General features: G+C 54.2%; 1 long non-coding RNA gene across 3 annotated transcripts in view; it reads left to right on the top strand.

The window, feature by feature from the left end:
• LOC103348222 (uncharacterized) overlaps nt 1–16856 on the top strand; it is a 29709-nt gene extending 12853 nt beyond the window's left edge. Inside the window, exons 2-5 of one of the 3 annotated variants that reach the window (XR_007919374.2) lie at nt 1157–1650; nt 3650–3867; nt 4938–5089; nt 15473–16856. This is a non-coding gene — a long non-coding RNA (uncharacterized LOC103348222). Of the gene's footprint in view, nt 1–1156; nt 1651–3649; nt 3868–4937; nt 5090–7888; nt 8111–15472 lie in introns of those variants that run through there. The other 2 variants (XR_011379745.1, XR_016216673.1) reach the window with 2 other exon arrangements.
• The last annotated feature ends 306 nt before the right edge of the window (nt 16857–17162 follow it).

The raw sequence follows: 17162 nt of genomic DNA, 5'->3' as shown, positions 1-17162 counted from the left end.
CATCTTGCGGCGCCGGCACACTGGGTTCTAGTCCCGGTCGGGGCGCCGGATTCTGTCCCGGTTGCCCCTCTTCCAGGCCAGCTCTCTGCTGTGGCCAGGGAGTACAGTGGAGGATGGCCCAAGACCTTGGGCCCTGCACCTTCATGGGAGACCAGGAGAAGCACCTGGCTCCTGCCATTGGATCAGCACGGTGCGCCAGCCACAGCGCGCCAGCCTGTCAAAAAAAAAAAAAGATACATCTTACTATCCTGCCTGCATCCCCTAGCACGGTCTGTGGAGATGGCGGGTATGGGCGGGGGTCACCTCCTGGCTCTCTTGGGTTCCCCGACTGGAGGCTGGACTAGTTGAGTAGGGAGAGAAGGAGCGAGGCTGAGGACTCCATGCTCAGGCTAGCATCCAGCTCCCTGGGGAGGGGCCCACTCCTCAAAACCTCCTGTGGTGCAGCTGATAAAGAAGCATAGGGCCCAGTAACAAAGACCCCTTGCAGGTGGTGAGTCCTGCTCCCTGACCCGCAAGGCAGGAGAGGCCTCAGGGGACCACACTTTGGAGACAGCCATGGTCCTGGGTTTGTGGCACAGAAGAGACCCCTCACGTGCTCCCTGCCCTGCCAGGGAGACTGCAGGACAAAGACAGGACACGCACTGGGGTTCAGAGATGCCTTCCCACCAGAGTGCTTCTACATCCTCTCAACCGCTGCCTGGGGCCTGGACCCTCGTGGCAGGGCATATAAAAACAGAGACCAAGTGGCTCCTGCAGGGATCTTGCCATCAAGGGAGGTGCCGCCCATTAGGTCTGGTTAACCTGCACTACGTGCCAGGGCCAGCACCTGGGGCAACGTTAAGTTCACTCAGGAGCAAATGCGCTCCAGGCTGCCCACAGCTCCTCGGCACAGCCTCGTGCTCAGCACTACACTCGGCTGTGGTCACCGCTGCTGTTCCTGCTCCCCCGGCACCAAACCCCTCCACAGATGCCCCCAGGAGTACTCACGACCCACTGCACTAGAATCACAGAGGTCTACGGGTGTGTGTGTGTGTGTGTGTGTGTGTGTGTGTGGCTTTGTGCAGAATGGAGAAGGCCTGGCTGTGTTCACCCTGTGATCATGAGCCCCCAAGATGCCCCCCCCCCCGCTCTCCTCCTAGTCTTCACAACCTTGCAGGGTCCCCTCCAACACTGGATAGAGATGGCCTACGATGGAATCAGGAGGGTGTTACAGGAATGTCAGAGTGAGGCTTCCAAGGCTCTCCCTGATCTCCTGGATCACTTGCCCTGGGGGAAGCCAGCTGCCGTCTCCCAAGGACACCGGGCAGCCCTTGGGACAGGTCCACGTGGAGAGGAAGTGAAGCCTCCCGCCGGCAGTCAGCACTGCCTTGTCACACACGGGTGCCAGGCGTGTGTGCCTGAGCCACCCTGGAAACGGACCTTCCAACTCCGTCAAACCTTCCAGTGAGCAGCCACACCCTGACTTGGTGAAAAATCTCCAGGCAGAAGCACCCGGCTCCCCTGCTCCTGCGTTCCCAACCTCCGGAGCCTGCGAGGAGAGTAAATGTTCACTGCTGTTGTAAGCTGCCGAGTTGGGGGACAATTTTTACTTAGCAGTAGCACTCTAATAGAAGATGTCTGCATCTAGGAGCAGAGCAGCCAGGTCACACGGTGAGTATTATGTTTACATAAAAAACTTCAAAAAATTTTCCAAAGTGGTTGTACCATTTTACACTCCTATCTACACCATCTGCTCCAGTTGTTTATGTTGTGTGTGTGTGTTTCTGAAACTCATCTCACCAGGCACGTGACACTGCCTCTGGTGATAGACCCTAGTTGTAGCAAGCCGCCATCCCTTCCTGCCTGACTTCCCTCCTTCATGAATAACCAGTGGGTCACAGCCAGAATTGGGCTGAGTGTCTGGTCCTTCCCTAGGTTGGGGAGCTACCTCCCAACTGATCCTGCAAATGGCCTTGGATGTCATCCTGCACTTGGAGTTGACAAGGCCAAGTTTTCCCATATGTGCCCAGAGCTCCTCCAGGCCCAGCAGCCCACAGGACACAAATGAAGTGGCAGCAACAGGAAAAACACACACTGAGTGGGCTTTTGCCTCCTCCACAGACGACAGGTGCTCCAGGGCCTCTCGCCGTGACCCAGACATTTCTGCAAGTCCCTGATTGTCTCTCCTGAGCTTAGCAAAGGTCTCCTTAGGAGCCGCTGGGGGGCAGCACCTTACCACAGCCCCTGCCAGACTATGCTGAAGACCAGCCCAGTGGTCCCCCTTCAGTTTCATCCAGTTGTCTCCCTGGGCCTCCACAAGTTGCCAGCCCCAGACCACAGGTCATTACAGGTCTGCATAGTGTGCAGAGATGGGGGAGGGGCCCTTGTAGTAGATTCCATCAGTGCCCTCCCCAGATGCCCTTTCCTGGATTGAGGCACCCACCCACCAACTGCTCCAAACGCGGGCCCCTTGGCCTGAGACATGCCCTGGGCTGATGGGTGACCCCTGGCAAGTTACACTCTCCACCCTCTTCCCAGCAATGGCCTGACCTAGTGGTTCAAACCCTGTCCTACTTATCACAAAGAGGAACGGCTCTGTATCCCTTTCACAGCCCAGAGACTGAACCCATGAGACTAAACCTGGAACTGAAATCGGAAAAGACCCTCTAAAATCTACACTAAAATGTGGCCCGTTAAAGTTCCCTAGAAATGCTGTCCGGGGTGTCACATGTGCTACCGGAATTTGGGGTGCCTTATGATTTCACCACGGGCTTATTACTAAATCCCCGATATTAATAAGCCCAAGAGGGTTCTTGCCTAATATTTAGAGAAGAATTTTAAATACCCTCACAGATAAATGAGGCAGCATGGTACGTTTTAAGCTTTTATTTAGTGAGAAAGATGCATAGGAGAAGAGAGAGAAGTGAGTTGGGGTTCATACTGAGCACCAGGAACCGGCCACATGGAAGAGCATCTGGGCCAGGAAGCCTAGAGCACATGGCCCAAAGGCCATGCGCCCTGGAGGCGCAGGGCTACAGCAAGCCGCCTTCCTAGCAAGAGGCCAGGGAAAAAGAGCAGGGCCCGGGCACACTGTGCCCTAGGCTTTTAACCCACTTCCAAAGGGGAGTGGTCAATGAACCTGATTGGCTGGTGGGCACCCAGGTGTGGCCAGGTAGGGGGATGAGGACACACAGGGGCGTGGCGAAGGCATGGTCTTCCAGCTCACAAATCTAATCAATTTTAACCTATATGCCTGCCCACTTCAGAACCACATCTGAACCTCTGCCCAAACCCCAACTCAGCCTTGTACTCTAGCAAAGAAAACTTACCTTTTTTCTCCTTTGTGTCCAGAACCCTGGCACAACCTTGCTTCAGCCCCAGAACGCCACAAGGACCCCCAACACACATACTCCATTAAGTCAGCTCACTCTTCTGCCTGTTAGCCCCTGCAAGCCCCAAGGAGCAGGGTTGCCCCACATCTTTCCCCACCCACCCCTCATCCCCTCGGCTGTCCCCCAGGGGCCACCCACCAGCTGCCACATGAACCCTTCCTCATGGAAAGCTGCATTCCTGCCAGATCCCACCCCAGGGCCCCCGCTATGTTGTTTTGACCTTCCAAACAATCCTGTTCCTGCAGTATTATTAACTCACTCTCTTTTTTTTTTCCTAGTGAGGAAGCCAGAAGCAATTTATGGCAAAGTTAATGAAGCTTAAGCTCACTCGCATGGGCCCCTTCCAAAGCCCTGCGATTTTGTAATCACGGTTTTGATTCCTCTGCTTACAAGGCTCCCAAATCACATCAGCTTCAGGCCCCCAAAAACCCGACTGTGCCGCTGGAGAAACTGAGGCCCTGAACTGTGAAGTGACCTGGCCCAGGACACACACCTGGTAAGCAACAGAGGCAGAACTTGACCCGGGTTTGCTTCTCTGCAGGTTCTTTTCCTGTTCCCTACCCTAAAATCCAACCCTGAAACTTCCCCAGGCCCACTGAGTGGTCTCCAGGGCCCAGCCCCTGGCTTCCCTCACCCCCAGTGTGCAGCTCTCCTGGTTGCCAGCTGCCAGCCCCTCCCTCTGCCCTGGCATGTTATTGTGGGAGTTTGCCAGGCCAGAAAATGCTTGGGCAGAGCTATTTTTAAAGCTCAAGGTGGAGGAGTGTCTCCCCGCATGCCACCAATGGATGCAGACACCCACAGAGCCTTCCTGAGGCCTGAAATAGCCTTCTCTCTGCCTTTGCCCTTGCCATCAGCGAAGGTCGACTCATCAGCCACCAGGCTGTCCTGGGGGCAGTGCGTACGTGGACTGTCAGTTTCTGCTGTGTAACAAACTACTGTTTCCTTAGCTCACAGTTCTTCAGGTCAGCAAGTTGGACTGGGCCCTGCTGGGCAGTTTGGTGTCGGCTGGGCTCCCTTTTGCATATGGCTGGCACTGGAGTCAGCTGGCCTGTCTCTGTCCCACATCGTCACTCATCCCAAGACCGTTCATGTAGTGGCTGGGAAGAACTCCAGAAAGCGAGCAGAATTGAGCAAGGCATCTTAGTGCCTAAGCTCCAGGCTCATAGTATCACTTTCACCACATTCTATGGCCCAAAGCAAGTGACAGGCCAACCATGGTCACTAACTTTCTGTGTCAGCTTGGTTGGCCCATAATGCCAAGATACGTGGTCAAACATTATTCTGAATATTTCTGTGCAGTTTTTTTTTTTTTTTTAATGTGATTAACATTGAAATCGATGGGCTTTGGGTAAAGACCTGCACAAAACAAAGGCTGATCTGTCCCCAGCAAGTGGGCCTTCTCCAGCAGACTGTTTGCAGATAGAAACCACAACTCCTCTTTGGTCTCTAGGCTGTCGGCCTAGTCTGCAAATTTGGGATTTACCAAATCTCCACAATTGTGTGAGCCAATTCCTTAAAATAGATCTGTCTATATATACACACATTCTGTTGGTTCTGCCTCTCCAGAGAACCCTGACTAATCCACCAGCCCAGATTCAAGGGCTGGAGAGCAGATTCCATCCTCTGATGGGAGCACCCACAAAGGCACAGCTGTGAAAGGGCCAGGACCCAAGGAAGGAAGCAACTGCAACAGCCACCTTTGCTAATGCTCACAACAGGTGGGTTTGGGAGTCGGGTGGGCGTGGTGTGACAGCCCCCAGGGTTCTGCTGGGCCAATCAGATAGAGCTTCTGGTTGCCCCCACTCACTGCTGGTTATCAAAGACTTCAGGCACAAAACTTGGCAGGCTACCCTGAGCAAGGCGGGACTCGCCAGCTGGATTCGGGACTGTGTCCCCCACCTCAGACTAGGGGCTCCTGGAGAACTGTGCTGTCTTCCACCATCCACCTCAGCACTCATGGGGCATGGAGAAAGCTGTGCTCCCCAGCAGGGGACCCAGCAGGTCCTGGGGCCTACTGAGCCCTGTACGTGATCCTGCAGGGTACCCCTGAGTGGTTGGCTGATGCTTCACTCCGAACACACACCGCCTTCGGTACTGGGCGGGCACCATCTGCTCCCAGCTCCACGCAGGGTCCCGGGTCCTGCCCAGCCCACCACGTGGTCCTCCTAGTGCCTCCCATGCTGCCTCTGTCCCATTCTGTCTACTTCTGCTCAGCACACGCTTGCCCAGCCACCACGCAGCTCCCAGCTGTTTCCTGCGTCCCCTCATCCCCGGCTCTGCGTGCCCCACAGAGGCACTTGGTGAGGAAGTCAGGCTTTGCCACAGGTGTGTGTCCTGCAGGACCTCCCCTGCCCCATAGGTGGCTCTGGAATCTAGGCGGAGAGAGCAAGTGGGGAGTGGATCATCAGGGGAGGGAATTCAGCAGGTGGGCAGGTGAGTAGCTGGGGCAACCAGAGCCAGCCTTCGACACCAAGGGCAGGTCCTCTCACGCCCTTGACAGCAGGCTAGAAACCAGTGGGAGACACCACTGGACCCCCAGCTCCGTGCTCCAATCTCCCATTTGTGACGCACCTGCTGTACGACTTGGGGCCGTGGCTGCTCAGTATTGCCCTCTTGGGAACAGAGATGATAACCATCTGCCGCGGATGCCATAGGCACCATGCCCATCTCCTTGGGGCCTTCACACTTCAAGGAGCTCCAGCTGCCTTCCACTGTGAACCTGCTTGCCCGTGCCTGAGTGCTCTCGCTCCCCAACTGCAGAATACCAGGGGCAGGCTGGAGGTGCCGGCGAATGCACACCCTTGGAGGAGCCCACCATCTGTAGCTCAGAGGAGTTGCTATAAACACCCCAGCTCCCCCCCCCCCCCCCGCAGGCAGGAGAACTCTGGAGCACATATTTTTCTCTGACCCCCAGGGCTTCTCTGCAGGACTCAGCCCCAGTTGCCCTCAGTGGTACCTGGCTCGATAATGCATCTGGTGTGGGGGCTGCTTTCCCTCCCTCACCTCACCGAACCATCCACGTCCAGATCTTTGTCTTAGGGTCTGCTTCTAGGGGAACTCAACCTAAGACACCGTCCCAACCCTGTCTGACCCAGTGGTCAAGATGAAGGCAGGGGTTTCCAGCAGGTGTCTGAACCCAGGGTTGCATGAGGGGCTTCCCAGCCCTCATCTCTACTCTGGACCCAACCCTCACAGGAGGGTGGTCGGACGATGCTGGCAGGACTAAAGTGAGGACAGGAGCGGCTCCGTACCCATATCCTGGAATGAACCGCCGGGGAGCCACCACCATCTGGGCAGCAAGCGGCAGCACAGCCTGCCCCCCCCATTCTACCTGAAGGCAGGACTGGGCAGGGGCAGCACAGCCTGGTCCCCCCCGCCCCCCATTCTACCTGAAGGCAGGACTGGGCAGGGGAAGGAGGGCTGCAGGGCAGCTCACTATCCAGGAGGACAGGACTTCCCTGTGGCTCCCTAAAGTGAGGGAGAAAGGGCTTCCGAGCCACCGTTCAGAGCGGCAGTTTACGAGTCCCCCCAGGCCTGGCTGTTCCGACGGACACTCCATGGCCTGTCCTGCATCTCTAAGTTGCCTCCTTCTCTCCATCACGATGACAGTCACCAATTGTCACCAGCTCCCGCCTGGCATTTTGGAACCTCCCTCCCAGGCTCTGTCTCCTCTCTCAGCCTCTGGTCTGCTCCATCCCAACACTCTAAAGTGGATCTCGCAAACCAAGTTGGCAGGCACCAGCCTGTGGTCCACATGCTGCCTGTGGTCTATTTTTGTGTGGCCTGTAAGCTTAGAATGGTTTTTCCATTTTCTTCTTAAACAAAACAAAGAAAACTATGCGACAGAGATGCTTGCCAACCCCTGCCCTCAAGCTTAAAGGAGTGGTCTGCCTGGCAGCCTCATTGCCACCCCTCACCCGACACACCCTCAGGTTGCTTTCTGTGCCTGAAACACCCACCCTCACTCCCTGGTATGCCTGGTCACCGACCCACACTTCAGAACTCACTGAGTGTCCCGTTGGCTGGGCCTAGGCCTGCTGGCTCCAGATCACGGCTTGGCTCCCTATGCTCTTCCTGAAGGCTGAAAACCCAGCAAGACTGGATCGCGGCTGGGCTTCACCTACGGTGGGAGGTGGAAGGGCAGGAAGAAGGAAGATGGCAGGGTCTTTCTTCCCAGGGTCTCGGGCCCCATGGGGTTTTCATTACTCAGAACACCCAGTAGATGTGCCCACCATGGCCCCAGCTCCTACTGGGTGACCTGAGACCCTGAACTTGCCCTTCCCACTCCTCCCTCGGGCAGCCGGGGCTTCCTGGGGCTGCTGATCTCTGAGTTGCCCCTGACTGGCTTCTCGGCTCATCCACCTGTGTAACCAGTCGCCTGCATTTCATTACCTCTGTTTAAACACTGGTTTGGAAGGCAGGTGTTGTTTGGAGTAGCCTTCAAGATGCCACTTGGGACACTTCTGTCCCTTATCAGACTACCTGAGTTTGTGTCCTGGCTCTGCTCTCAATTCCAGCTTCCTGCTAATGCACTCCATGGGAGGCAGCAGGTGATGGCTCAAGGCCTTGGGTCCCTGCCACTCGCCTGGGAGACCCAGATACTGAATGCCTGCGTCCTGGCCCAGCCCTGGCTGTTGTATTTGACTAGTGAACCAACAGAGGGGATCTCTCTCCCTCTCCTTCTCCTCTCTCATTCTCTCCCTCTCAAATTCATGGTAAATAAACGAATAACAATGTAAGCACTGATGTTTGTTTTCTAGGTAGGACAGCTGACTAGTACACCATTCTTTCAGGCATCCACTAACCCCTAGAGCAGCTCACTCATTGCTTCCATAAGCCTGTGGGTGCCTACGGTGCCCTAAGCCAAGAGTCAGCAAACCATGGGCCAAATCCAGGCCACTGTGTACTTTGTAAAGAAAGCATTACTGGAACACAGCCACACCCATATTTACATATTGCCTAGGACTACTTTCACAGGTGGAGTTGAATAGCTGTAACAGAGACCCACCTGCAGCCCACAAAGACGAAACTATTCACTCTGGTTCCTTTCAGGAAACATTTGCCAACCCTTGTTCTAGGTAGGCTTTTGCTACCTGAAATGTAGACCCGGAACACCTGGGAGCTCATTAGAACTGCAGAATATTAGAGGCTACCCAGGCCCACCAAATCAGAACCTGCAGGTGGACAAGGCCCTCAGCTGAAGTGTGTGCACACTGAGGTGTGAGCTTGCTGTCTTGAGAAGTCATATGCTTATCACCACATTCACCTGATCATCAGTCTTTATTAGCACATTGGTCTTAGTTGGATCCCCAGCACCTGGTCAGTTGGCCCAGAAAGGATAAATGCAGTGATTCTCTGGCTCATAAATTATTGGGCGCTGAAGGAAGAGTTTCAAAGAGAGCTGTTCCCATTTTTGACATACAGGTTGGCAAAGATCAGGAAGTCTCTGAGCACAGGTGTTGGGACGTAAAGGAAATAGCTCTCACATGGTTTGGACCACCTCTTTGGGGAGATCAATTTGAGAAAATGTTCATGGAAAAATGGAATTAAATGATAAATTTATATGGGTGCAAAAACATTTTTCGGAAATCCATGCATTGTTTTTACATAATGCATATTTTTCATGAACTTTTGGAAGGCCCTTCATAGTCATCAAAACTACAAATGCACATACCCTGTGACCCTCATCCTCGGGACAGACTTAGGACTGAGAGCAAGTTAGGCTACCAAGGGATTTACTGCACAAAAACCAAAGTTGTCTGCAACCAAGTTGCCTACAATCAAGTGGCCATCAACTAGAGATTTGCTCAGCAAATTATGATATATAATGAAACTATACAACTTTTAAAAAGAAAGGCAGGGGCCAGCGCTGTGGCTTAGCAGGTAAAGCCACCACTTATAGTGCCAGTATCCCATATGGGCGCCAGTTCGAGACCTGGCTGCTCTACTTCTGATCAAGCTCTCTGGTATGGCCTGGGAAAGCAGTGAAGGATGGCCCAAATCCTTGAGCCCCTGCACCGACGCAGAAGACCCAGAGGAAGATCCTGGTTCCTGCCTTCAGATCGACGAAGCTCCAGCCTCTGTGGCCAACTGGGGAGTGAACCAGCAGATGGAAGACCTCTCTCTCTCTCTCTCCCCTCTCTCTCTCTACCTCTCCTCTCTCTGTGTAACTCTTTCAAATAAATAAGTCTTTTTAAAAATTAAAAAATAAAAAGAAAGGAGTTAGAGAATCTCCAAGATATATTATGTGTAAAGTGAAAAAAAGTAAGACGTAGAACACCCCATAGGAGACAGAGGAAAAAGAGGAGGAGGTGATAGAGATTTTCTTGCATTCTCATAAAACATCTCTTAAAGGATGTGCCCAGACTCCACCACCACTGGCCCCTAGAAGAGGTTATTGGATTGCTGGGTGCAGGGATAAGAAAAGACCTTTCACTGCCTACCTTTATATACTTTTTGTTTCTGTACTTTGGCTGCAAGTTTATTCCACACAAAGTATTTCCCTCTAACTGTATTGAGATGTTGGCAAAATCTCTGTCACATAGTTTCTTTGTTTTGTGGCTGACCATACCCATGAACAAATCTGCCCTGAAACTGGAATTTGATTGCTAGCCCAGCCCTGACTTTCTTGTGCCACCGTGGGCCGGGGGCCAGGGTGGTGGGGGACACGACGGTGCTGAGACCACAGGTCTCTTCAGTGTCTCCATGAGCTTCCCCTCTTGTGAGCCTTGCCCACTCACACTGCAGACCTGTGGGCTGAGGTCTGCTGGTCTCAGGACACAGCTTGGGATCCTGGCAGGCAGAGTCTCCAGAGCAGGTGGAGGTCATTGCCAGACACCCTCGTTGGTAAGATACCTGTACAACACCTCCGGGCAAACTGCTCCCTCATGCTGCCTCGGGACTTGAGAGACTGCATGGACTTCAGTTGTGTGGTTGTTGTTTGCTTAGGCACGTGGGCATCCTTCCTGACTACCGTCATTCCCACCTTAAAAAAGAGGTCATAAATGGCAGTGCAATCCTTTTGGGGCACATCAGCCTGGCATGGTCAGGACTGGATAGGAAGGGGCATCTCCACGGCATCTCTTCCCTAGTACTTTTTGAAATAAAACAACAGGCTGGGCATTTAGTCTAACAGTTAAGACACCCATGGCCCACACCTGGGCGCCTAGATTCAATACACGAGGCTCCACTCCTGACTCCAGCTTCCTGCTAATGCAGACCCTGGGAGACATCAAGTGATGGCTCAAGTGATTGGGTTCCTGGAGGTCCCTCACTTGGGAGGCCTGGATTATGTTCCCAGCTCCTGGCTTTGGCTTGGCCCAGCCTCAGCTATTGCGGGTTTTTGAATAGTGAACCAGGAGATATTCTCTCTCTCTCTCTCTCTCTCTCTCTCTCTCTCTCATAATAAGAACAAGCCAACCATAAAAGCAGGAAAAGTCTCAGGAGCGTATACACGCAGCATAGCATAGAAAAGTGAGGCCGTAGTTTAGATGTCAGTCTGGAGTTTCCCCACTTGGAATGTGGTCCCCAGGCCAGCAGCATCAGCATCCCCGGAGAACCAGTGAGCAACTCGGAGTTCCAGGCCCCATCCCCAAAGCATGCAGTGGGAATCTGCAGTTTAACCAGAGCCCCAGGGAATTCGCTCTCACAGCACGGTTTGAGACGCTCTGGTCCAGCCGCTCGGAGAACTCACTCATTACAGCACCACCTGGTTCCCATGGTCTGTTACTAATAAAACAGCTGTCTGTTCCCCCCAACTGGGGCTCCATCCCAGTGAGACACCAGGGCCCAGGCTGTTCCCATTAAGGGGGAGGTTTTCCGCAGCTCCGCCCAGGCCCTGGCTGGCCCCATGCCCAGTGTCCTGGCGGGTTCCCAGCTGAGAAGACAGCTCACTTCCTCCTGCTGAACTGCTCCCCGCTCCCCGAGATGTAAACTCTTTCCAGCACGAACAAAGATGCATCTGTCTGGCTCAGGTTTTTTCCTACCAAGTGTTTATTTATCCATCCACCCTGGGCCTCCGAGGACCCGGCCCCTGACCTGGTGGTGGAAGGAGCCAGGGAGGGGTAGCCGAAGGAGGGAGGACAAGAAGCCAGGAGCTTGGCCGCTGCTCTGCCTTCTCCATGCTTCTGGAAAAGTTCCCGGCCACATCTGGATGCAGTGACGCGGCTGGACTCCAGAGCAGCAGGGAGGAGGGGGGTGGGCGGAGCGGGGAGCTGTGCTGACGCTGGCCCAGACCACCCAGGAGTCTGCAGCGTGGAGACCACTGCCCTCCCACGGGCTGCCAACTCTCTGATCCCAAAGTCAGAGCACAGAGCCAGCCCCGCTGAGAACCGCACACTGCCACTGTCCTGAGCCCACCCCACCCCAAGCTGCAGGGACTCTGTAGGAGCCCAGCGCTGTGTCTGTCTCTTTCTTGAACTTTCTACTCCCCTCGCTTCCTAACGGCAGCCATTCCCCCAAACAGACCTCCTCTTTTCCCTCCCCACTCCCTTCTAGATCCTCCTCTGTGTGGCTAATCTCTCAAATAAAAAGCACAACATGTCCATAAAACCACTAATAAGGGCACAGCCCAAAAATGTTGCCAGCCGGAGCCTCAGCTCTTCCCTCGCAGCTCTGCAAGGTTAGCATTCCTCCCCTGCTCCACAGAGGGGACCAGCAAGCCTGGGAGATGTTAAAGGACAAAGTAACCCAGGCCTCTGGGGTCAAATGCTCACCTGAGCTGCCTCCAGCCCAGGTCCCAGGACCTCTCCGTGCAGGCTCAGAATCAGACAGCGTTCTCCCATTAGCCACCTGCTGACATCCCTAGCTCTGTGAAGGGCTGGACCCCTTGCCTCAGCCACTAGGCCCCAAATTTAGAACCTTGTTTCTGCATCATGCCCTCTCCTCGCTGTCACCCTAGGTCTGCCCAGTGGCAGAGGTGAGTAGATGCTCCGTCCCCACTTCCTAATCACTCTGGTGATTGCCTCCCAGCCAGTCCAGTCCACTTGTCCCTGGGGCTCTTTTCCTACTATCTCCTGGTCCATCCACTACCCACAAACCCTCATGAGATATGAGTGGCATAAGAGGCCACAAGCATTCCCTGTCCTGAATCCTCACCCTTTGCAATGCGACAGGGAATCACTTCCGTCAAGAGGTAGCGTCTGTTTGCTTGGGCTGGCCTCAGGAACATGGAAGTGACAACTGCCCGTTCGGAGTGTAGGCTTCAGGCAGCCGTATGCATTTCCACTTCTCTGGGAAATCTGTCCAGCTACCATGTAAGTAGGTCCTGGCTCGCTTTTAGCAGAATGGGAAAACGTGTGGCCCAGGGACCCTCCCCTCAACTCCAAGGGCCCAGCCAACAGCCAACCAAATACCAACCCCGTGGTGATGCCATCCTGAATTGGCTGGCACCAGGCCAGCCTGTCAGCTGACCCACACACACGGGAGGACTACCGTGCCAGCAGAGCCAGCTCAGGCCAGAGGAGTCACCCAGCAGACCCCAGCCCGCTGAGAAATAATTAACGACTCGGGTGTTGAGTCACTCAACTTGGGGAGGGTTTGTTACATAGCAAAGGCAAATTGATCCCCTCCACTTGTCCTCTGCGCAGCTCCCAGGTACTCCGCAGGTCAAATCCCTCCTTCCAGGTGCACAAGCCTTGCTAGTGAAGTTGACACCGCACTCTCTTCTCACCAATTTCTCCAAAGCCCGGGCTCCAAAGTATCCTCTGATAAATCTTGCTCTTTCTTTCTTCCAAGCTTTGCTTCCACAGACTTTCCTCCCACCCCGAATGCCATCTCACCTTCCTTTGATCATCACGCAAAATTATGTCCCTTCCCTAATCCCCGTCTCTGAGTCTGCCCCGCTCTGAAGCCACCCATCAGAGCGGTTCTCATTCCAACTCCTTGTGACCAACCCCAGGTCCTTCATTTCTCCAGGTATGGAATTCAGCCCAGTCCTCACAGAATCCCTGTGAAGAGGAGGCACACACTCCCCATGTGAAAAGATGAGTGTGTTAGACTCTTTGCAAACCACTTCGAAACACCCTTGCTGGAGCCGGGTTCAGCATGGTAGTCAAGCTGTCCACATTCCACACGGGAGGGACGGGCTGTGTGTCTCCGCTCCAGCGCCTGACTCCAGCTTCTCAGCAAGGCGGAGCTGGGGAAGACTCGATGATGGCTCAAGTGCTTAGGGCCCTGCCACCCACGTGAGAGACGTGATTTGAATTCCTGGTTCCTGGCTCCAGCCTCAGCTGTTGCAGGCATTTGGGGAGTAAACCAGTGAACCAGAGGATAGCAGTTTCTTTCTTTCTTTCTTTCTTTCTTTCTTTCTTTCTTTCTTTCTTTCTTTCTTTCTTTCTTTCTTTCTTTCTTTCTTTCTTTCTTTCTTTCTTTTTTGACAGGCAGAGTTAGTGAGAGACAGAGAGAAAGGTTTTCCTTCCATTGGTTCACCCCCTAAATGGCTCCCATGGTCGTCATGCTGCACTGATCCAAAGCCAGGAGCCAGGTGCCTCCTCCTGGTTTCCCATGCGGGTGCAGGGCCCAAGCACTCGGGCCATCCTCCACTGCCTTCCCGGGCCACAGCAGAGAGCTGGACTGGAAGAGGAGCAACTGGGACAGAATCCGGCACCCCAACCGGGACTAGAACCCGGGTGATGGCGCTGCAGGTGGAGGATTAGCCAAGTGAGCCACGGCGCTGGCCAAGATAGCAGTTTCTCTCTCTCTCTCTCTCTCTCTCTCTCATCAAGCCCCACACACCCGCAGCAGTGCTCCCTGTTGGTGACACTTCTGGTACTGGCTTCCCCTCCTTCCTTGTTGCAGGGCCCTGGTCCCTCCCTCGTGCTCCCCAAGGGCCCATTCCCAAACTACAGACTCCCAAGCCTCTGTCTCAGGTTCTGCTTGGAGGAACCCAGGTGAAAACGAGGTGGAATAAAGGTCAGAGGAGTTAAGTCCCTGTTGAAGATCACACAGCTCGGATATTTTCTGATTGAAACCTACAGAAAAGGTGAGAGCCTGAACTCCACAAAGGTCACGTGCCCTGTGGGATTCATCACTAAAATGCAGTTACGTGAGCAGACAGAGAAGACTATCACACCAGCCGGTGCCGCCGCTCACTAGGCTAATCCTCTGCCTGTGGCGCTGGCACACCAGGTTCTAGTCCCGGTCGGGGCACCGGATTCTGTCCCGGTTGCTCCTCTTCCAGGCCAGCTCTCTGCTGTGGCCTGGGAGTGCAGTGGAGGATGGCCCAAGTGCTTGGGCCCTGCACCCCATGGGAGACCAGGAGAAGCACCTGGCTCCTGGCTTTGGATCAGTGTGGTGCGCCAGCCGCAGCGGCCATTGGGGGGTGAACCAATGGAAAAGGTAAGACCTTTCTTTCTGTCTCTCTCTCTCTCACTGTCTACTCTGCCTGTCAAAAAAAAAAAAAGACTATCACACCGTACCAGACTTGAGCTATGTGATCAAGTAATAAACATGTTCAACACTGCTTGCCTGATCGATTCACGTCTCTCTCAACACAGCTCTGGGGACCCAAACACGTGGGGTAGGAATATGTGTCAGAAGACTTGTATTTAATTTTTAATTATCCAAATGATACTAGAACACATTTTTCATGTAAAAATTTGAAGCATTACAAAGAAAGTTAGGTTCCCTTTGACTTTCTCCCTCTGATCTCCAGTTCCTCACCAGAGGCAACACGTGGCTGTTTTACATGCCTGTGTTTATATGCTCTAGATATAGTCTAAATCATACTTCATTTTCTTTGTTTAAATTTTAATTTATTTGGCAGGGAGACAGACAGACGGGCTTTCCTCTGCTGGTTCACTCCCCAGATGCCTGCAATAGCTGGGGCTGGGCCAGGGCCAAAGCCAGAGGCCGGAACGCAGTCTGGCTCTTCCACATGGGTGGCAGGGACCCTAACTACTTGAACCATCATTGCTGCCTCCCAGGGTCTGCTTTTGTGGGAGGCTGGAATTGGGAGTCAGAGCCTAGAATCTAAAGCACGCACTGCAATGTGGGACTCGGGCATCTTACTGCTGGACCAAACACCCACCCCTGCAACATGCCCTTTTTTTTTTTTTTTCCATTTGCCGCTGTGTTTTGGAGCTCTTGTTTTTTTCCCACAGGTAGTATTTTGGAGTACGGACAAACCATGGTGAGTCATTTCCCTACGAGTGGACACATAGACTGTCACTAGCCTTCACCACTGCCAGAATCGACGCAGCGATGCAGCCACACTTGAAAGCTTAGATGATTGCCGTCCCCACTCTGACTTATTTGTCCACCCTCCTCCCTGCCCTGACACAGTTACCTTTGAACGAGCTGGTCAGTTACAACTCTGTAAATCAGGAGTCAGGAACGCAACACGACAAGGCGCAAGGACCTGAGTGTGCAGGGCCTGGAGAGAGGAGAGAGCGGAGGGCTGGCTTCACGTGGAGGATCCTAAAAGGACAGAGTACAGTAGAGTGTAGTCATCACATTTTGGGGGCTTTGCAACATCTGAACTCCTCCATTCACTTGGAAAGTGAACATCCCAACGTCGGGACTCGCTTTATGCAGCAATGAAAGCTCAAGGCCAAACCCAGGCCCTGCGGCCCGGTCTTGCCTCCCAGCGCTGAGTGTGGGGTTAAGGCCACAGAACAGCAGAGACTGTTGAGAACACGGCCACTGGCAAAGATGGTACTACCAGCGGCAGCGGCGCCCTGCCACGTTCCTCCTGTGGTGGGTCCCTCTGAGCAATCCCGTCATTTTCTAATCCCTCTTCTGCTTAGGCTACTCAGAGTCGGTTTCTGTGGTTTGTGACCAAACGCCCTGGCCGATAAACACTGGGTGGAAAGAGCCCAGAGCTGAGCATCAGAGATCTGCGTCATGTCCTAAGTCGCTCTGACTCGCCAAGTCCTGGGCAGCCAGAGGGAGCTGGCCCCGTGAGCAGCTCAGGTCACAAGGGAGGGCCACTGGGCAGGAAGGGCCCGGGCAAGGTCAGGCTGGTCCGGCCGGGGACGCTGGTTTCTCTGCTCTGCAGGGAGGGGCTGCGACTCACCATTCTTGCTGGATTTAGAGACAGGACAGGGAAGTTTCTGGGGTTGAACTGGACCCTCCCGGTGTAGCCTGCGCATCAGACAGGAGCAGCCTTCAAGACGAGAGAGGCCCCAGCTCCTGCCCGTGGAACTTCTCCTGGAGGTGACACACAGCCTGGGTTTCAGGGAGGCCTCAGTGAGAGCGGAAGCCTGGTCCACGCTGTGAAACGAGCCCTCGAGGTCCTGGGTGCGAGTGCACACACACTCGCAGATTTCGGCCTCCTCGAAGAGGGCACCAGGGCAGCCCCAGTGACAGGGAGGAAGTGACTGTGGCTGCGAGGGAGGCTTGCGTGGAGGGCGAGGCGAAGCCAGCAGCTGCTGTCATGCACTGGGTCAGAATGAGTGTCTGGGGAAGGAGGCTTGAGACGTGCGTTGGGTGTATCCGGCAGCTAAGGCCGTGTAATAAATCCCTCCACAACTTGCTGGCTGAAAATAAGAAGCATTTATAGGAGCCTATGGGTCTTTGGGTGGTCTGCCTGTTGTCTGGGATCGCACATGTGTTTACTGTCAACTGGAGTTTAGTCGGCATCTCTGTTGGTCATGGCTGGTCTACGATGGCCTGAGCTAGGAAGCTTGTGTCTGCTCCGTGTGGTTTCTCGTCCTCCCAAAGGATGATCTAAGCTCATTTACAGGGCGGCAGCAGCAAGAGACCAAGCACAAGTAGCCAGGGCCTCTGGGGGCCCAGGCTCAGAAAGCACTCAGCCTCATTTCTGGGGCTGGTGTTGCGGCACAGCAGGTT

Source organism: Oryctolagus cuniculus, chromosome 11, assembly GCF_051225735.1.
Source record: "Oryctolagus cuniculus isolate XC-2025 breed Fujian yellow rabbit chromosome 11, ASM5122573v1, whole genome shotgun sequence".
Taxonomy (NCBI): Eukaryota; Metazoa; Chordata; class Mammalia; order Lagomorpha; family Leporidae; genus Oryctolagus; species Oryctolagus cuniculus.
The sequence above is the reverse complement of the archived record's forward strand: the minus strand, read 5'-3'. Positions and strand labels throughout refer to the sequence as shown.